The 21,827-nt window shown below is 41.7% G+C and overlaps 1 non-coding gene across 1 annotated transcript; it reads right to left on the bottom strand.

The window, feature by feature from the left end:
* Nucleotides 1-21,024: 21,024 nt before the first annotated feature.
* LOC130611799 (5S ribosomal RNA) lies at nt 21,025-21,143 on the bottom strand. Its single transcript, XR_008975317.1, has one exon. It is a non-coding gene; the product is annotated as a 5S ribosomal RNA (ribosomal RNA).
* Between the last annotated feature and the right edge of the window lie 684 nt (nt 21,144-21,827).

The following is a 21,827-nucleotide window of genomic DNA, read 5'->3' on the forward strand; positions in this document are numbered from 1 at the left end:
CTGAACATGAGCAAGCTTGTGCCCAGGCAGCCAAGAAGGCCAACGGCATCCTGGCCTGTATCAGATATATCGCAGCCAGCAGTGCCAGGGAAGTGATCTTTCCCCTGTACTTGGCACAAGTGAGGCTACACCTCAAATCCTGTGTTCAGTTCCGGGCCCCTGTCCTGAGTTCAGCAGTAGCAGTCATTTTTTCTCCTTCTTAGTAGCTGGTGCAGTGCTGTGATTTTGACTTTCAGCCAGGGAACAACGCTGATAACACCCATGTTTTTAATTGTTGATAAGTTTACTCTGACCAAGGACTTTCTGAGTCTCATGCTCTGCCAGGGAAGAGGGGAAGTCGGGAGGAAGCAGAGGCAGGACACCTGACCCAGACTAGCCAAAGGGGTATTCCATACCACAGCATGTCATGCCCAGTATATAAACTGGGGGCAGTGACTCGGGAGGGTGTCGTGGTTTAAGCCCAGCCGGTAACTCAAAACCACACAGCTGCTCTCTCACTCCCCTCGCTTCCTCACCCCACTCCTGGAGGGATGGGGAGGAGAATCCAAAGAATATAATTCCCACAGGTTGAGATAAGAACAATCCAGTAACTAAGGTATAACACAAAACCACTACTGCTACCACCAAGAATAATAATGATAAGGGAAATAACAAGGGAAGAGAATACAACCACTCACCACCCGCTGACCAATACCCAGCCCAACCCAAGCAGCAATCTAGCCCTTCCAGGGTGTGGCATTTCATGACATGGACTCCAGTTGACGCAGAGACTCAAATCCTCGTTTATTACCACCAAGCCCTTTTTATCCCCTTGTTCCGTACTTTCCCAACCTGCACATACATACAACGTTCAATCTCATTGACCCCTGTAAAACTCTCCAGGTAAATAGTCTAATCACAATGCTACAGACCCTCTCACAACCCCCACATCCTCTGGTCTTCAACGCCCCAGCTCATCGCCCCAGGGCTTGTCAAAGCACCAAGGCCTCAGAGCTCATTCTCAAACTGTTCTTCATGCAAATCTTATTGCCTTCACTCCCCACACCAGGGCATTTTACTAATATGTCCTTCCTGTCCACAGTTAAAACATTTTTGCTGATACATATTAAGTTTTAATAATGCAGCAGCCAATACAGAAGCCTTAAGAGCCTCTGTACTGATATCCTGACATGTTTTAATAAACTCAGCAGTGTCTGTATATTTTTCCCTGACTGGAGCTAAAGCAGTTTTGCAATCTCCATTTGTATTTTCATATGCTAGCTGAAATTAAAGTGCACGAGCAGCCTCAGGATTATCAATCTGCCTTTGTATAGCGTTGTCTAACCGGTCTATAAAAGACACATAGGGTTCCTGAGACCCTTGGCAAACAGTTGCAAAATAAAGTTTTCTTTCCTGATCCAGGTATTCACCTCCAGGCTTGTAAAGCCATACAGGTGGCTTCCTGGAATACCAGAGGGTTTAAATTAATTTCATCATGAGGTTGCAACCATTGCCCAGAGCCTGTTAACATATCAGCATCTGTTGGTATTCCTCCTTGAACATTATCTAATACCTGTAAAGCCGCTAAGTCATTGTATTCCAGTCTCCACACCAAGTATTGAGCAGGTGTCAAAATCGTTCTCATTAAAGTGTTCCAGTCCCATGGCACCATAGATCCTGAACTAGCCATCATTTCTAGCAGACCTAATGTATAAGGACTTTGAATTCCATTTTCCATCACTGATATTTTTCAATTCCTTAAATACTGAGTACGGAACATTTTCCTGTACCGGTTGCTGTTGTCCCTGCTGTCCCTGCTGTCCCTGTTGCCCATCTGTTATATAAAATACAGGAAAAGTGAAAGCCATGTCTTCAGTAAAATCACCATCCTCTATCGCTTTCCCCATATGTCCTGGGTTCAGCAGTAGCAGTCATGTTTCTCCTTCGTGGTAGCTGGTGCAGTGCTGTGTTTTGACTTCCAGCCTGGGAACAGTGTTGGTGAAGCCGATGTTTTCGGTTGTTGCTAAGCGATGTTTACCCTGACCAAGGACTTTGTGAGGCTCATGCCCTGCCAGGGAGGAGGGGAAGCCAGGAGGAAGCAGAGACAGGGCACCTGACCCAGGATAACCAAGGAGGTATTCCATACCACAGCACGTCATGCCCTGGGGTGGGGGGTAACTGGGAGTTACCCGGAAGGACACAGGCTTCTGGGTGGGACTCATTTCTTGGCCGGTGGTATCGTATTCTCTTCCCTTGTTATTTTCTCTTATCATTGTTGTCCTTGGTAGTAGTGGTGGTGATTTGTGTTGTACATTGTTTGCTGGACTGTTCTTGTCTCAACCCGTAGGAGTTGCACCCTTTCGATCCTCCTCCCCGTTCCTCTGGGAGCGGGGAAAGGGAGAGCCCCGGTGGGGGCGGGGGGGACCCTTGATTGTTCTCAGCCCGGCACCACTCACTGGGAGTGAGTGAACAAGTTGCCTGACTGGGTTTAAACCACGACACCATACATTTTTGTTTAAATGTTTTAGTAGCCTTCTGGTTAACTAATGGATGGTCAAATGGTTCTTTATCAAGATCAGCCAAGGGAGGTGTGATAGGTTGAGGAGCATGAGGAATATTCAATGTGAATGCCTTTAATGGTGTCAAAGGTGGGTATGAATTTTGCTTCTTTTCTGAATTTACAGATCCAGAATCAAAAGGATCATCAGGCTTCTCAGAAAAGATATTTTCATCATTCTGTCCTTGCTCTTTCAAATTGTCAGTATTTTTGATCATTTGTTTTATCACGTTTCTGAATTATATTCTCAACAGGTTGTAAATTAGATAACACAGAAAAGACAAAATGCCATGTCACTATTAAATCATCAGGAACCTCCATACCAAGGCGACTTTGAGTCTGTAAATGTTCTCCCACTCTCTCCCATATCCGAGTATGAAATGACCCTGTTGCTGGAAACCATTTGCAATTTGTTTTCACCCATAATAAAAGATTCATTACTTGCTTCTCAGACAAATGATATCCAGAAGATTTTAGAATTTGCTTTAAAACTTTCAAATAATTTCTGTTCAGCTGATTCTATTTGTCCAATTTTTCTAACACAATTCTGTAATTCCCCATTCAACAGGCATTACTGACCTTTAACAGGCAAATGTTGGTACCAGAAATTCCCTGTTGGATCGCACGGGCACCGCAATGTTGAGCAGTTTAGCTACCACACACACAGGGCACCATTCGCAGTGTCTGTAAAGAAAGAGGCCAAACACACACACACACACACAAACACAAACACACTGCTTTCATAACTAGTTCCACTTTATTCACTCAAGCATGGCAATATATAGCATACAGATACGGGTCGGAGCCATGAAGCCAAACAGCAACTACATCATTCCCAGTGACTGGTTTCAGTCACTATAAATTCCATTCTATAAACAATCACTTCCCAGGCTGCTTCCCAGCCTGACCTTGCACCCAAGCACTCCCTGGCTTACTCAAGACCCAGGTGCACTATCAGCAATTACTCTTCTTTAATTATCCACATAGCAGGAACAGGACAGCTTGCAGTTCCCACGTTCAGGTTCCTTAGATGATCTTGAACCTGATCCTCCCCTACAGTGGGCCTGGGGTCTTCATTCTCACAGTCCCTGCATCTGCCTTCCAAGACTTGGGCGGTGTGGTCAGAGGACTTGCTGGTGAATAGTGAGGCAAAGAAGTCTTTAAGAACCTCAGCCTTTTCCAAATCCAGGGTAGCCAGTTCTCCCGATAGCTTCCGGAGAGGACCCACGTTTTCCCTAGTCTGTCTTTTGTTTGCTACATACCTATAGAAGACCTGCCTGTTTTCTTTCACATCCCTTGCCAGACTCAGTTCCACATCATATAAGCTTCTTTTTTCCCTCAAAGTTTTCTCAGCAGCTCCTTATCCATACACAGAGGCCTCCTGGCCTTCCTGCCCTGTTTTCTGCTAGTTGGCAGGTAACACTCCTGAGCTTGGAGCAGGTGATCCTTGAATATCAAACAGCAGTCTTGAGCCCCCCTGCCCTCTAGGGCTTTATCCCATGGAACCTTACTGTCGTGGTTTAAACCCAGTCAGGTAACTTGTTCACTCACTCCCAGTGAGTGGTGCCGAGCTGACAACAATCAAGGTCCGTGTCCGTCTCCCCGCCCCCCTTGCACCGGGGCTCTCCCCTTCCCCGCTCCCGGAGGAACGGGGAGGAGGATCGAGAGAGTGCAACTCCTATGGGTTGAGACAAGAACAGTCCAGCAACAAATCACCACCGCTACTATCAGCTAAAACAATGATAAGGGAAAATAACAAGGGAAGAGAATACGATACCACTGGCCAAGAAAACGAGTTCCACCCGGAAGCTCCTGTCCTTCCGGGTAACTCCCAGTTACCCCCCACCCCGGGCATGACGTGCTGTGGTATGGAATACCTCCCCGGCTAGCCCGGGTCAGGCGCCCCGTCTCTGCTTCCTCACAGCTTCCCCTCCTCCCTGGCAGAGCATGAGCCTCACAGAGTCCTTGGTCAGGGTAAACATCACTTAGCAACAACCGACAACATCGGCTTCACCAACACTGTTCTCAAACTAGAAGTCAAAACACAGCACTGCACCAGTTAACACAAAGGAAAAAACATGACTGCTACTGCTGAACTCAGGACACTTACTAAGCAGGTTCCTGAAGATGCCAAAGTCTGCTCTCTTGAGCAAACTATTGCCCTGTTACTTGTTACATGGGAGAAGAGACCGACCCCCACTCAATACAACCTCCTTTCATGTACTTGTAGAGAGCAATAAGGTTCTCCCTGTCCCTTCTGAAGACAAAACAGCCCCAGTTCCCTCAGCCATTCCTCGTAAGACTTGTGCTACAGATCCTTCACCAGCTTCATTTCCCTACTCCGAACCCACTCCATCACCTCAATGTCTTTCTTGTAGTGAGGGGATGTCATGGTTTAACCCCAGCCAGTAACACAGAACCACACAGCCACTCTCTCACTCCCCCATTCACTTCCTCCCACCACTCCTGCAGGGATGGGGAGGAGAACTGAAAGAATGTAACTCCCACAGGTTGAGATAAGAAGAGTCCAGTAACTAAGGTATAACACAAAACCACTACTGCTACCACCAATAATAATAATGATAAGGGAAATAACAAGGGAAAAGAATACAGCTGCTCACCACATGCCAGCTGATACCCAGCCTGACCCAAGCAGCGATCTAGCCCTTCCGGGTAACTGCCCCCAGTTTATATACTGGGCATAACGTGCTGTGGTATGGAAAACCCCTTTGGCTAGTCTGGGTCGGGTGTCCTGCCTCAGCTTCCTCCTGGTTTCCCCTCCTCCCTGGCAGAGCATGAGACTCAGAAAGTCCTTGGTCAGAGTAAACCTTACTGAGTAACAACTAAAAACATGGGTGTTATCAGCATTGTTCCCAAGCTGAAAGTCAAAAATACAGCACTGCACCAGGTACTAAGAAGGAGAAAAATGACTGCTACTGCTGAACCCAGGACACACGTTACTCCAGAAAGAATTGAGTCCGACAGTGGGAATCATTTCCAGAATAAACTTATAGACAGTTGGGCCAAGGGGCATGGCATCATGTGGGTATATCACAACCCCTATCATGCACCAGCCTCTGGGAAAATTGAACGCTACAATGGACTGTTAAAAACTACTCTGAGACCAGTGGGTGGTGGGGTCTTTGAAACATTGGAATGCACATTTACCAAAAGCCACCTGGTTGGTCAACACTAGGGGATTTGACAACAGGGCTGTCCTAGCACAATCAGAACTTCTATGTACTGTAGAGGGGGATAAAGTTCCTGTGACATAAAGACTTTTCTAGGGAAGGCAGTCTGGGTTATTCCTGCTTCAGGTAAAGGCAAACCTGTTCGTGGGACTACTTTTTTTCAGGGACCCGGATATATTTGTGTGTCAGGGACAATATATAATGGTCTGTGGTGAAACACACAAAGGTAGAAAAGTACTGTTTGTCTGCTTTGGCTCCTCCCCAGAGTGTCCTGCTTTGGCTGCTCCCCAGAAAGTCCAGCTTTGGTTCCTGCTCAGAAAATTCCACTTTAGAACTCCCTGAAAAAGTCCTGACCCTTGGAGACTTTTCTAGATATTGCTGGCCACTTTATCTGACATAGGCTGGCCCCCTGTGTTAGTATGAGTGTGCATTTTTGCTAGTATAAAAGCCCGAGCCTCATGTGATGTGAAGGAGGCAAAATCTTATATCACCCAGGTCAATGTTGCCTCCGCAGGGATGCCTGCTAAGGTTGAGCCTGCCACCTTGCATTGCGATGATGTTTCTCAGAGCTGGTTTCCTGATTGTCCTCACAGGGTCCTCGGGATTGGTAAGATAACCAAACATCAGAAGTATCCTTTACTGTATCTGCTAATATCTCTATATTTTCCTATATAAATAAACTAGCTATGAGTTCTCTATTTGTGCTTCATTTCTCTCACACGGAATCCTTGAACTCTGGAACATAAATGGTGACGAGGATGGCATTCCAGGTCTGAGAGAGCATGAGAGAAATAGTTGGGTATAACAAGAATTAGGGGGGCCAGGTAGCGGAGTACACCGCTAACAGGTTATGTCACGTATTACTACAAAGTGAGGGTGCACAGCTACCGGATTGCACCGCGTTCTGTACATGGGGTCTTGTAGTGGGGGTGCACGAATATCAGATTTAGTCACGTTCTGTCCATGGGGCCTTGTAGTGGAGGTGCACAGGCATTGGATTGCGTCACATTCTGTACATGGGGCTGCTTAGTGAGGGTACACAGCCACCGGATTGCACCGCATTCTGTATGTGGGGCCGTGTAGTAGGGGTGCACAGATATCAGATTGCGTCTTGTTCTGTACATGGTGTTGTGTAGTGGGGGTGCACAGATATCAGATTGCATCACGTTCTGTATGTGAGGCTGGGTAGCAGGTAATGATTGTCTGGATTTTGCTTGTGTTTCAAGTATTGTAGTTGTGAGGAGTGTGTTTGTGGAATCCCTTGTCTGTGTGTGTTGAGGTCAGGGCTCGATCAGTGAAGTGTGTAGCTGCACCAAGAGATGCTGTTCTGCGTATTTTTGTTGTCGGGCTCACGTAGAAGTTTTTAACTGGTAGCAGATTAACATTCTGGGCAAGAAAGGGTTAAAGCAGAAGTGCAGTTGCCAGCAGGCATTTATAGCTGCTGCTGAGCAGGCAGGCACTAGCAGCTGCTGTGGAGCAGGCCTTCGTTTTTAGCAGCTGGGACTTGAAGAAAAAAGAAAGAGAAAAAGAGGGGGTGGTAATGAAGCACAGAATCAGATTCTACAACTCAGAGTTATAAAGCAGGTATGTTTATTACGGCGCTGGGTGCAAGGGGGATTGCTCCTCCTAACTTGCACACCGAGGGGTTAAGCAAGCAGATATTTATTACATGTAAACATGTATATTCATTAGGTTCCCGAGAGTTTGGAGGGGATATTACAATTAGTTTAGGTACTTATTATCATAAGTCTCCTCCCTTTTGGCACTGCCCTCCAATGGTCATGGGCAGGGGTCTTCAAGATGAAGTAAGCAGTCTTCCTCAGGGTGCACTTTTCACCTTTGGCACAGTTGGATGCCCCAGTAATCACAAAGCTAGCTGAAACCAACCGTATCTGCAAGTTTCTGATAGCTGGCAAAGATTTAGAACAGTGTGACCTTCGTACAAAATTTCTTGCAAGAAGAACAGGATGGGCAGACAAGGAGTATCCTAAGCTAGAAGATGTTCAGGAGTCACTGTCTCCAAACTAACTGATAATTAGAAGGATAGTAAGAAATAATTCATTCATTAGAAAAATGAAAAGAAACAATTCACTCTTGTTAGTAAGACTACTAAGTTCTGTTATCACACCTGTCCTGGGTTTAGCAGTAGCAGTGAATTTTTCTCCTTCTTGGTAGCTGGTGCAGCGCTGTGTTTTGACTGGGAACAGTGCTGATAATACCGATGTTTTTAGCTGTTGCTAAGTAATGTTTACCCTGACAAAGAACTTTGTGAGGCTCATGCTCTGCCAGGGATGAGGGGAAGCCGGGAGGAAGCAGAGACAGGACACCTGACTCAAGCTAGCCAAGGAGGTATTCCATACCACAGCACATCATACCTGGGGGGATAACTAGGAGTTACCCGGAAGGACATGGGGTCTTCTGGGTCGGACTCGTTTGTCGGCGGGTGGTATTGTATTCCACATTGGGAATATCTGGTGCGGATACGGGACAGCAGGAACGGGCAGCAGTAACCCAACCAGATTGGGACCCAGAGACATGGAATGGAGATATTTGGGATACCAGTGAGTCAGAATCAAATACCAGAGACGAGGCAGACGTGAAAAAGTAAGGTCCCCGCGCAGCTCCTGTTTAAATGTAAGATGATTACCAGGGCAAACAGACACGTAAGAACAGACAAATAGACAGACTATAGTCCCGAGGAGATTAGTAACTTACTGGATAAATACAAGCATATGCCAGGGGAGAAACCCCAAAACTGGCCAGTTCTCCTCATGGAGGAAGGAGCAGATACTGTATTGCTGGATGGAGTGGATGGGAAGAAGAAAAAAAAAACAAAAAAAAACAAAACAACAACAAAAAACCTGGGTGGTGAGCACATTGTTTCTTCATCTTGCTTCATATTTCTTGTCTCTTTTTTCCTTTTCCCCTTGTGTACAGGGGCAACTGATATTGGCATGAATTGGTCCTCTGGTTTAGCTGCTGTATTTGGAGCTAGATTATCTGCGCTGCCTGTTGCGGATGAAGTTTGGGTAGCTGCTGTATTTGTTGCTGGGGTTGGTGTAGTTGCTGTAATTGGAGTTGGAGTAGCTGCACTGTCTGTTGCACTCAAAGTTTGAGTAGCTACTGTACTTGTCGCTGGGGCTAGTGTAGCTGCTGTGCTTGGAGCTGGAGTAGCTGCACTGTCCGTTCCTTTGCCATCAGATCCAAGGACATTTTTTTCCTTTTGAAGGTGCTGGATAGTGTTGAACACCACTCTGTAAGCATAGGCCAAGCCCCAGAGCATTGCCATGATTTGCCCCTCTCTGGTATGACCAGGATGACAACACACTTTGTTTAAGTGTTTTACTAATTTTTCTGGATTTTGCACTTGTTCAGTGGTGAAATTCCAAAGCACTGGAGGGGTCCAGTGGACTAGATACTTGCCCATACTATCCCACACTCATGACTGTCCAGCCTCGGGGAAAATATCTTGGTCCTCCTATATCATCATCCAACTGTAGTCAAGGCCCAAACCTGACTGCTTAACTTTCGAGATCAGATGAAATGATTGTGGGTAAAACACACTCTGTATGCATGCCAACATGGTGATCTCCATCACAATCAGCAGGCAGGCCTCAAGGGTACCTATAGGCCATTCAAAACCTTCAGAACTCTCAAATGATGCTGTAAATAGTCTGGTGGGGGGGCTGGGAGCATAAGGGAATGTCTCCTTCATAGGTTGACCACCCAAGGAGGAAAAAGAAGATGTATAACTGTTAAACACTTCTATTATATAGTTCCCAAATTATAGAGGTGGTGACCACACTGGGAACCCAAGCCAGGGCAGTTTCATGATCAATTAGTCTATTGAATTACAAGTCATTACCATAAAGTACAATGAAACAAGAACCTTAGACCAAGACCCCCAGCTGATAAACACTAACACAACAAATACCGACTGTAAGTAAGGTATGACATACTGAAAGTCTGAGATCAAGAGCAAGAACTTTAATAAATCAGCATTGTGATGAGTATTAATCCAAAACAATGATTGCTTATCACAAACACGATTAGACACACTCCTGTCATATCTGTCATTTTCTCAACCCTTTGTGCCCCACATTTTGAACTGTTGTGGTTTAAGCCCAGCTGGCAACCCAGAACCACGCAGCCATTCGCTAACTCCCACCTTCCTCCCCCCACTCCTGGAGGGATGGGGAGGAGAATCAAAAGAATGTAACTCTCACAGGTTGAGATAAGTACAGTCCAGTAACTAAGGTATAACTCAAAACCACTACTGCTACCACCAATAATAATAATGATAAGGAAATAACAAGGGAGTAGAATACAATCGCTCACCACCTGCCAGCTGATACCCAGCCCGACCCGAGCAGCAATCTGCATCTTCTGTGTAACTGCCCCCCATTTACATACTGGGCATGGCATGCTGTGGTATGGAATACCTCTTTGGCTACTTTAGGTCAGGTGTCCTGTCTCTACTTCCTCTCCACTTCCCCTCCTCCCTGGCGTAGCATGAAAATCAGAAAGTCCTTGGTCAGAGCAAACCTTACTGAGCAACAACTAAAAACATCAGTATTATCAGCATTGTTCCCAGGCTGAAAGTCAAAACCACAGCACTGCACTAGCACCTAAGAAGGAGAAAAATGACTGCTATAGCTGAACTTAGGACACTGACTTATAGAATCATAGAATCATAGAATAGTTAGGGTTGGAAAGGACCTTAAGATCATCTAGTTCCAACCCCCCTATGTGCTGAAGTTTTAAACTTCCCCATTTTTCTGACAAGCAGAATTATTTTTGCATCAAGACTTATGTACACTAGCAGCTTAAAAAATAGCCTAACACGGTTTAACTATTTCACCCTATATAAAGGGCCTGAAATCACCCCTACTTCCATATTAAAATACTTTCTCCTTCTGACTTTGACTAAGCAGTAACATTTGCTGTTCAAAAATATGTTGGGAAGTTTATCTATAGAACTAATGATACAACAGTCTTCTCTGACATTTCTTACTGAGCATCAGTGAGCAGGCAGCTTTGTACTGACATGTGAAAGCAAGCCTACAGCAGCAGTGTGCAAAAGGCTATGGAAGAAGCAGTCACGTGGTTTCTATACTTTCTCTCTTTGTTTTACTGTGTTCATAATGCCAAATGGCAAATAAAAAGAATGCCCTAATCCCAAAGAGTAAGGCATGATATTTCTCCTTCCCACATGGGTGGTTGTGATTATTTTGGGGAGGAAAGGCATTTATACTTGTTCTTTTCATATTCAGTTCTAGTCTCTTCTCTGGGAGGGCAAATAATTTCTGAACTTTCTGTATAAACACTATATAATTTAAAAAATTTTGATTATTTTAATGAAATGTTTGACTAAATTCACAAAGATTAGCATGTGATCTGTAAAACCTTTGGTTTTGAACGTAGGCGGAGACAAAGAAATGTGCCTTTCTAAAAAGGATCTGGAAGGGTTGATGTTACCTTCTGTTTGCTAAGAACTGCAGAGAAGACATCTTTGGTCAACACTGGCATATTGACTTTTTTCATCTTGTACTGCTCATGATCATGAAATTCAGTTCTTGATGCTCACCATCTTTTAGAAATGCTAATTTTTAGAACATGTTTTATAATACACGTGATTTTACTAGAGCTGTAGGAAAACCTTTATTAGCTGCTACTAATAAAGAGCACATGATGTTTAGATTTAAATTTTATTAAAAATTTTAAATATCTAAAATATGGGGGAAAGAAATAACCTGGGTTGTGGAGATGAGCTTCCTCCATCTCTCCTGTCTGAATTTCTGTCCCTCATATCGGCCAGGGAAAAGAGTAACAGAGAGACAAAAAGAAACACTCATATTGAGATCTTCAAGTCCTACCCCTGCTGCTAGTGATTTCCCAGGGCCAGAACTTTGGAGTTGCAGCTTTCTTTACCTACAGTTAACAATGGGGTGATGATTTTTTGGCATCATTTCCATTATTTTGGCATGGTCACAGTGCGATTTGCTTATATATTGTTCAGAAAGAAACAACATGAAGAACTCTAGTGCTTGGATATTGCTTTATAAATATTGCCGCCACTTGAGCAGTATTGTGCTTTTTGGATGTTTGAGTCTCTCACTTTGTGTCAGTATACATTAATGTAACCAGATCCATGCATGTTTTCTGCCTTCAGAGAAGCATCTAATTTAGATGCTTCAATGCATGCTTCTGATGAGAGCCAAATACTTCAGCTGTAGAATTTTTTTATTGGCCTTTTTATTGAAACTTGGGGGGGGGGGGGGGGGGGATGAAAATTACTTTATTGCTATGTGTGGCCTGAATTAGTGTTGGGGGAGACAGATGACTCAGAATATGTACCCACAGAAATGTAGTCTACTTGTGGAACAGACTATAAGATGTGGTTCTGCCATGAAAAGCATTCAGGAAATAGAAGAGGTATCTATGAAGTTGTTACCATGGGATAGCTAAGCCCCCATGGTTTTCTTTCAGTTTGTATCACTTACTAGTGAGCCTGTGGGAGCATTTACTGTATTTGGGAGGATAGAAAGTATAAGAGTAATCCGTGTTCTTTAATTTTCAAATGCTTATTTGGTAGGGTTATCACAGAATCACAGAATGGTTTGAGTTGGAAGGGACCATAAAGATCATCTAGTTCCAGATCTTCCACTAGACCAAGTTGCTCAAAGCCCTGTCCAGCCTAGCCTTGAAAACTTCCAGGGATTGGGCAGCCACAACTGATATTAGCTGCTAATGTGGGAATAGTTTTCAATTAATAATTATTTTATCTTAATTTTTTAATTAGTATTATTTGCTAATTATTTTATATTTGGACATTCAACAGCTCGTCAAGTAGTCCCTATAAGATCAAGGCTACTTAGTTTTTCCATTTAGTGATCTCCAAGCACAGGCCTTAATATCTGACATAACAAACAAGCACATTAAAAATACAAAAGTAAAAGGGTGTGTAAATAACCATTTTTTACAGACTTGGGTGAAGTGTGCACTGGTTGCAATAAGAACTGCTGGGGTTTTTTTTAGCAATATGACTTTAAGGACTTAGTCTGTATTCAATATCTAGAATATTTACAGAAATGCAAGCATCTGGAAGTAATTTTAAGAAGGTAAATTTGTATCAAAATGCAATTTAATTTGTTACTTAAAGAGGTTCCAGTATTATTTTGAGTAGCTTTTCAAACAATATCGAAACTGTCTATAAATACTTTTTCGCATTCATTTAATATCTATTTCAGTGCACAAAACTTGATCTGCACATGCAGTTAGACAGTTCTGCTCTCCAAACACACTTCTAGCACACATGAAACATTTTTAAATCACATTTGAAAATATGTGCAGGAGTTTTACTCTATGAAAAATAGTACAGTTGTATTTGGACCATGTTGTGCACTCATGAATTCAGAAAGGTGAAGAAAGCGATACTAAGACTGAAAATAAAACTCCAGTACGGTTTACATGACCCTGGGAACTGTTTTCAAAGATATTGACGTTACCGATATTGACTTGAAGGGTCCTAGCTGGTTCTGTGAAGCACAGCAGCAATAAAATTGCAGTGTTCTGTTCAAAGTCAATTTTTAAGCACAGCCTAATGAGTCACTGAAGCACCTATTAAATACCAGAGGGTGCTTATGACTGGGAAGGAGAATGGCTGTTTGTTATTCTAGCAGAGGGCAGTTACTGAAGTCAAATCTGTTGTTGGGAATTAAAAGGCAAGCTTAGTATCATTGACATTTGTTTCATTTCAGTTGCAGGCTCCGTGATAAGATTGAACAGAAGCATAATACTTATGTTAAAAGGAATTTGACTTTAGTTTTTTTAATAGTTATGATGCCTCCTCCAAAACCTCTGAACCTTATGAGATCCCAAAATACAGAGAAGTACACAGTGCAAATTGTTTTCAATATGTATTTTAACTGAGTGGCTCCAGTCAACAGTGTTTGTACTCAGAAATTTAGGATACTGAGTTTGGCTTTCATCATTTATTGTGCAAAGATCATATAGTAATTGTAAAACTAAAAGTAGGCTAAGTGTGTCTAATTCCTTGTTTAAAATTAAGATGATGACTAAAAACTGGAAAATTATGGCTTTAGGTAGTAGATATCCTCAGAGTCTTCTAGGAAGTACTTTCTGGGTCTTTGATAGTTCTCTTCTCTCTGAACTAACCTCCCTATTGTCCTACTTTTTCATGCACAACAATCAGGAACTCTTAAGACATGTAAGAAGCAGGAACACTTTGGTGTTTTGTGGATTCATATTGCCCTATTAGGGACCCCAGCACATGCAGTAGAAGAGTAAGAACTGTAACTCCTTGGAGTTACCACAGCAACATTTTCAAGTCCAAATATTCAGGAGGGGGTTTTTTAAATTACTTATATGAATTTAAAAAAAAAATAAATCCTTATGTGTTTTGATGACATTTTTCTTGGAGGAAAAATTCTTTCCAAATACTTCTTTTAAGCATTGAGATAATTCTTTTAAGAAAACAAAAACCAGGCAAAGCTTTGCTAGTCCATTTTTCACATTGAATTCTTAGTCTCAGCCTGCTTAAAAAATGCTATCAGTATAAAGGTTTATCTGGGTATAAGACAAAAAGGAGATTGCTGGGGACAGAAATATTAAAATCAATATATTTTTACCTGGTAACAGTGGCTTTTTCTTGCATTTCCTGGATACTAACAATAGAAGCCTGGAAGAGCAAAAGGAATTATAAAGCACATAGCAAGCTAAGATTGAAAGTAATATTTTTATATGCTGAAAAGTTTTTTTGTAAGCAGCAGCAGACTATGATAGTGCAGGTGATCCAGGTTAGTCTGTTTGGCTTACACCTGTTCTACAATGGTGTTATTTCATTGACTTTGGTGGGGCTACTAAACAGTGAAAATGAGGGCAGAACAGTAGCTGTGAAACCCTCCGTGGGTTTTTATGGTAGCATAAAGAATACAGTGGGAATGAGCCACCCTTACTTTTCAGGTTCCTCTGCATATTCTTTTCTGCTAATAATATATATTGCTGATAACAATATGAAAACCTGAAAGATAAATTAACTTCTTAATTCAGACAAAACCAAATACAATTTTATTTTTTTCCTGGCAATACTAGAATGACATCTTCCCTTTACAGCAATGGAACAAATACCAGTCTCATTCAGTGGCATGTCTCCCTGAAAATTAGTCCTATTATTCTGAAGTTGATCAATATGCATTAGAGCAGACTTTGGTCCTTCTTTCTCCTCTTTCTAATAAGAATAATTGCTTGTTTATTTGTACAGTGTCCCTAAGTACATTCCTCTAAATTCTAAAGTGAAATACATAAGAAAAATGTTTGCGTAGGTTAATGATTTATGCTATTCTTTGTTTAATCTTTCCTTTATATGTGACATCAGTGGCTGGAAACCTGGCTATACTTCAAGATGTTTAGACTGTTTCCAACAGTAGATAGGATAAGCTTTAACTAACACAGAGGATTTAATCTAGAATAGTACTGAACATTGACAACTTCCACTGAATCCTTTGGAATTCAGAACATCTTTGTGTCAGGTTTCTAATCATGATTATTTTAACTCATCTCTCTAATCTGGAGTTGTTTTTAATGCTAATGAATGAATTCTGAGCCAGTCTCTGCTTCTGCATATGGGTTATGGTCTGAGCTACTCAGCTGACCTCAGTACTTGGTACAGGAACCATGTACAGTCAAGTTTCTTGTTCTTTAATGAACTCAAGCTAGAGAGTTGTTATGGTTTAAAGATTGTCAGAATAAAACTTGAACAATACTTACCCCTGCACTTTTGAAAAATTTTGCCTCAGGATGAGTTTATGGTTCATGCTCATCTGAATAACCACCATCAACCTTGAACCAGGTCTAAATAAAATCTTAGGGTAATTAAACAGGCATATTACACAGGCGGCTGCTCAGGTGACAATATTCACGCACTTATAAAGGTTATGTGGAAGAAATTAATCTTATCCACATCCCTGCAGAAAACATGTTTGTAACATCACTGACCGCCAGACAATGTGGTAAAGCAGAAAACACTTGAACTGATAGACTGATAGGTGTCACATTTCCATGATTTGATTGTTGATGTTTGTCACAGATTACATCTTAGGTAAAAAGAATAGAGGAAAACTCTGAATGATGTCACAAATATATCTTAGCCTGTTTAATAATATGATGTATTCAGGACTCCTTTATGTGCCTGTGTGAGACAAAGTGACAAACCACAAAATAACTCCTGCAAAATGGAAAGAATGGTTCAATTTTCTGTCAGTGTGCAGTTGTATGTGCAAGATATTTATATAAACCCCTGTAAGTATTCATCATTAACTTCCTACAGTGCTATCACCTTGTTTTCATACTTTTCTACTTTACTAGGTCATTGTCTTTGTCAGCTTATACCCTTTTATATCTAATTATAGAAAAAATGCAATAATAAGATGACTGTGGACAGATGTATTATAAGGTTACAGGGCTTGTCTATTCCAGAATCATGGTAAGATTTCTGTTTATGGTGCAAACTCTTGGAGCAGGTTCATAGTGTACTTAGGGTCAAAATCAACTCAAACTTTATATGAACCAGAAAGACTATGGTACAAAGGTGTCCTGGGTTCAGCTGTAACAGTTATTTTTCTCCTTCTTACTAGCTGGTGCAGTGCTGTGGTTTTGACTTTCAGCCTGAGAACAATGCTGATAACAAACTGATGGTTTTAGTTGTTGCTAAGTAATGCTTACCCTGATCAAGGACTTTTCCATCTCTCATGCTCTGCCAGCGAGGAGGGGCATAAGAAGCCAGGAGGAAGCAGAGACAGGACACCTGACCCAAGCTAGCCACAGACGTATTCCATACCACAGCATGTCATGCCCAGTATATAAACTGGGGGGAGTTACCTATAAGGCCCAGATAGCTGCTTGGGTTTGGCTGGGTATTGGTCAGGGAGCGGTGAGTAATTGTATTTGGTATCACTTGTGTTTATTATTGCTTTCCCTTTCCCCTTTTAGTTTTATATTCTCTCCTCTTGTTATTTCCCTTATCATTATTATTATTGGTGGTAGTAGTTTTGAATTATACTTTAGCTACTGGACTGTTCTTATCTCAACCCATGGGGTTTACATTCTTTTGATTCCCCTTTCCATCCTGCCTGGATGGGGGGGAAGTGGGGGAGTGAGTGAGCAGCTGTGTGGTTCTGTGCTGCAGAAAATATATGGACCCAGTCAGAGATCAATATGATCAGACAAAAAGCCATTTATTACAGAGCCTTAACCCCTTAAATACTATTTCTTACATGCACTTACAGTGATTTGGCATATTATGATTGGATACATGTCTTGACCCTTAGTGACTAACATATAATTGGTTAAGCACAGGTGTGGGAACTTGACCTCGAAAGCTTGCCAACAGTCCACAGTTCTCATTAGCTTGGTGAATTCCAGCTTCTTCTTATCTTGCTTGCTTAAGCTTCCTTGGGCCTCTCATGGCCTTGCTGTATCTTTCAGGATTATTCAGAGTTTATGTACCAATTATCCATTCTCCTGTGAGAACACTGCCTCCACAGTTCTGAGTTACCATTTGGGATTAAACCATAACAAAAGGACACTTTTGGTCCACTATTATTCTTAAAGTCACATGTACAATGTTACAATCTGAATATCCCATTATATTACTGTAAATATGAACCATCATCCTCCTATAATTAGTTGCCTTATTCATGTAGTTAAAACTGGATGTCTACTTAAGAAACATGATATTTAAATATCCCTGTGAAATGTAAAAGGATTTCAGGGTGAAATAGAAGTACATTTGTACTAGAAAATTGGAATTAGCAATTTTCTCAAAACAGAACAATAAAGATGAAAAATTACTGTAAATACTGTTTTTTAAAAATATAAAGATACTTATTAGAGCAGTATGGAAATGCTTACATTTACTGAAAGGTGAGTGGTAAAAGAACGATATGTGGAAAAATAATGTTTAAAGCCAGCTATGCCTGCTGTCTGTCTTAGTGTCAGAAAATTGCCTTAATTGCATCCCTGGTATAAATTAAATTAAAACAATTGACTAAATTTAATTGACCATTCCCATGATATAAAGCAACAAAATCCAACAGTGGATGAATGCTTTTTATTTCTCCTGTTTTTTATAAATACTGGACATTATTTTAATCTATCAGTACTGTCCTGGTGCCTTTTAAATAAATTATTCTGAGGAAAAAATACTGATTTACACAAAAAGAAGAGTAATACCACAACGGGTGTCCTAGTACCACAGTTAGTCATTAGAGCAGTAGCTCTGCGAATACATATGCACTTGTTACTTTGAATTTTATTTGTTGCATCAGGCACATGTCTAAATATCAGCCTATCAGGGAAGGAGCAATATTAAAATTGCCTTTATTAAAGCAGTCTATCAGTTTTAGTTCTGATTCATTCTTTAATACACATCAGGCTCTAATCGCTGAAAGCTGTTATAGAAGAACTTTGATAAATTCTGCTGTGGACCTTTAAAATATTGTTCTCAAATATAGATGGCACCTCTCAGGTGAGGAGTATCCAGGTCTTGTTTTAGCTCTGCATCTCCTGGTGCCTTGAGCTAGGCCAGCCTGGTGGCTAGGGTGCAGGACATGTACTTTCTGGCAAAGAGGTGGTATGGAGAGTGAGCTGGGGAAGGTCAGCTCTCCAAATCCCCCATCATATATTTAATTTCTTAAATTAAAATTATTCCTTTCAACTCAGTACAGCTCTTCTGCAGCATAAAGTGTGGCAGGAGCATATGCCTTTGTAGGACTCTGACCTCCACTCTTTTTTTAATTAAATAAAATGAAAGACTTTTCCAGTTGTTTTGTTGTTAGTTGTCTCCCAGACATAGAAAAATAGTTTTGCATTTAATCATTCAAATATTTGAGATGTTGGAAACAAAAATAATCAGAAAACCTTTGCTGGGTTCATTTTCTTAATTTCTGTCTGAATGCATCCATCTGTCAAAAGTCTTGTGCAGGACATGTAACATGAGGTACAGGCTTTGAATTCTTTCTGTGCATAGTTTGCTAATTTGTACAAAAATACTTAAAAATAGAATTAATTTTCCTTTTTGTGCTTTTTCAAGTTACTGCATCATTAATGACAGAGGAAATACAGCTCTTGGCTACAGTTGGGTCTAAGGAAAAGCTTGCTGTTTCATCAGGGTTAGGATTTAACCCGTTGTATTTGCCAGCAGGGCTGGACAGGAATCCATTTTCCTATCACATGATTTTTGGATGCATTCATTTTTTTTTCTTATTTCCAGCCTCAGGACAAGCCCCAGAAATACCCTCTGTTCTCATTAGGGAGGTGGAGGGGGAATGCAAAGGAGTCTCATCGAGCAACGATTCTGGAAGCTAGAGCAACTGCATTCAGATCCATCCATATTCCAAGATACGCTTGTTCAACTAAATTGGAATGGGTCTGAATTACAGAAGACAAGTGAAAAACCATAACTTTCATCTCAGTGGTCCAACCATCCAAGTAGCAGCTGTTTTAGGATGGCTTGCTTCTGGGGCTTAAAAATTCCTGAAATGCACTTGGGTCTCTTCTGCATTGCAAAGGTATAGGAATGGTACCTGATGTTTCAGCACAAGAAGAAAAAACTTACGTGGACACAGAGATGACAAAGAAACTTCAGATAAAGTTGGATTACACTACACCACAAATCTGTCTATTCAGCTTTTTAGGAATTCAACATATAGGATGGCAAGAAAAGGTTTTTAAAAAAATGAAGCTAATTACTGTAGACCAAGCTTGACATAGGGAAAGCTGTGCTGGGCTGCAAATTTATAGAATCTTTTTAAAAATAAAATAATTCTACTTCTAATGAGATTATAAAAAGCATCACACAGCTAAACTTTGGCCTAAAATGAGTTGTTGTTTCTCCGGATGAGAGCCCAGTAGATGAATATGAAATTAATGGTTCATTTCATAAAGTGTTCTGACTGAAGAGAAAATAAGAAAAGAATTGTTTAAAAAAAACCCAAATACAAAACCAAAAAACCAAAACCCACAACAACAACAAACCCAGACAAAAAAAAAAAACACACCGAAACCCACACCAACCAAAATCTAGTTCTCTTCCAAAATCAGTGCAATTATTTGTTCTGCTGTAACTCAGAAGAAGGTAAGGCTCAGAAGCAAGTTCATACTGGTTCTCTAACTTACAAACGGATGCTTTCCACAGATGACAGAGATCCATGAAATTGCCAGTCTTAAATTTTATTGAAAATTCACAAGGGAGGTTTTGAAATTAAATGAAATTTAAGAAAGATCTTATTTGAGCTTTCGGGTTTGTCATGGTTTAAGCGTCTAGTTTAAGCATCAACTTTCCCTGTACCTCTATAGCTAAATCCTTAATTTCTAATAGGAGTGAGATCCCAGCATAATCGTTCCTCTCCAAAAGGTAGAAAGGGTCAAATGTTAATCAAAATTTCAGCTATCCCTTTGATAAATTTGCAGTTTAGAATTAGGATGCTGTGTTAGAATTATATCCCTTTCTTCGGAAAACGAATTCTTAGCTCCATTCCGCTCTGTTGAAATTTTTGTGTCTATGTGACATTATTATTTTAATGGTTTCTTAACCATCAGCCTGGAGAAGAGAAGGCTGTGTGGAGACCTCATAGCAGCCTTCCAGTATCTGAAGGGGGCCTACAAGGGTGCTAGAGAGGGACTCTTCACTAGGGACCTGTCCTGGGTTCAGCAGTAGCAGTCATGTTTCTCCTTCTTGGTAGCTGGTGCAGTGCAGTGTTTTGACTTTCGGCCTGGGAACAGAGCTGATAGCGATGTTTTGGCTTGGCCAAGGACTTTGTGAACCTCATGCCCTGCCAGGGAGGAGGGGAAGCCAGGAGGAAGCAGAGACAGGACACTTGACCCAAACTGAGCAAAGAGGTATTCCATGCCACAGCACGTCATGCCCGGGGTGGGGGGTAACTGGGAGTTACCCAGAAGGACACGGGCTTCCGGGTGGGACTCGTTTCTTGGCCGGTGGTATCGTATTCTCTTCCCTTGTTATTTTCCCTTATCATTGTTGTAGTTGGTAGTAGTGGTGGTGATTTGTGTTGTACATTGGTTGCTGGACTGTTCTTGTCTCAACCAGCAGGAGTTGCACCCTTTCGATCCTCTTCCCTGTTCCTCCGTGAGCGGGGAAGGGGAGAGCCCTGGGGGGAAAGGGGGGGGCTCGATTGTTGTCAGCCCAGCACCACTCACTGGGAGTGAGTGAACAAATTGCCTGACTGGGTTTAAACCACGACAGTTCTTTTTGGAAAAAGCCTACAGCACCCGGGATTCCCAGGCGGTCTCCCATCCAAGTACTAACCGAGACCGACCCCACTTAGCTTCCGAGATCAGATGAGATCAGGCGTTTTCAGGGTGGTGTGGCTGTAGGCCAGGACAGGACCATAGTGATAGGACAAGGGGTAATGGGTTAAAACTTAAACAGGGGAAGTTTAGATTGGATATAAGGAAGAACTTCTTTCCTGTTAGGGTGGTGAGGCACTGGAATGGGTTGCCCAGGGAAGTTGTGAATGCTCCATCCCTGGCAGTGTTCAAGGCCAGAGCCTTGGGTGACATGGTTTAGTGGGAGGTGTCCCTGCCCATGGCAGGGGGGTTGAAACTAGATGATCTTAAGGTCCTTTCCAACCCTAACTATTCTATGATTCTAAGTGCTAAGAACATTCCAAAGCAGGTTTGAATTTATTAGTGATTAATGTAACGTCTTGTTCTAGTAGTAGATATCTGATTTGTCTTAGTTTTATGGTAAAATAAGTCATCACTGGAGGAATTGTTTAGTTTTGGTTTTATTTGAGAGCCATCCTGTGCTTGTTCATGTTTTTGCCACATTGTGTGTCTCACAGAAATTATTTTGTTTTCAAAACATATCCTGATACTGCAAACATGCCATATATTTTCATGAGATGACATAGACATCTTACAATGCCAAATTCTATTTTTGTTTTCCCCACAGTATAGCAAGAACACAATTCCAAACTAACAGCTTTTTAAATATTCATTTAATTTTTCACATTCAGTGTACCCTGCTGATGCGTTGCATGTGTTAGTGTTTCCAAAAC

This window comes from Pezoporus wallicus, unplaced genomic scaffold (genome assembly GCF_028554395.1).
Source record: "Pezoporus wallicus isolate ANWC-B61680 ecotype Strahan unplaced genomic scaffold, APGP_CSIRO_Pwel_v1 contig_2440, whole genome shotgun sequence".
Taxonomy (NCBI): Eukaryota; Metazoa; Chordata; class Aves; order Psittaciformes; family Psittacidae; genus Pezoporus; species Pezoporus wallicus.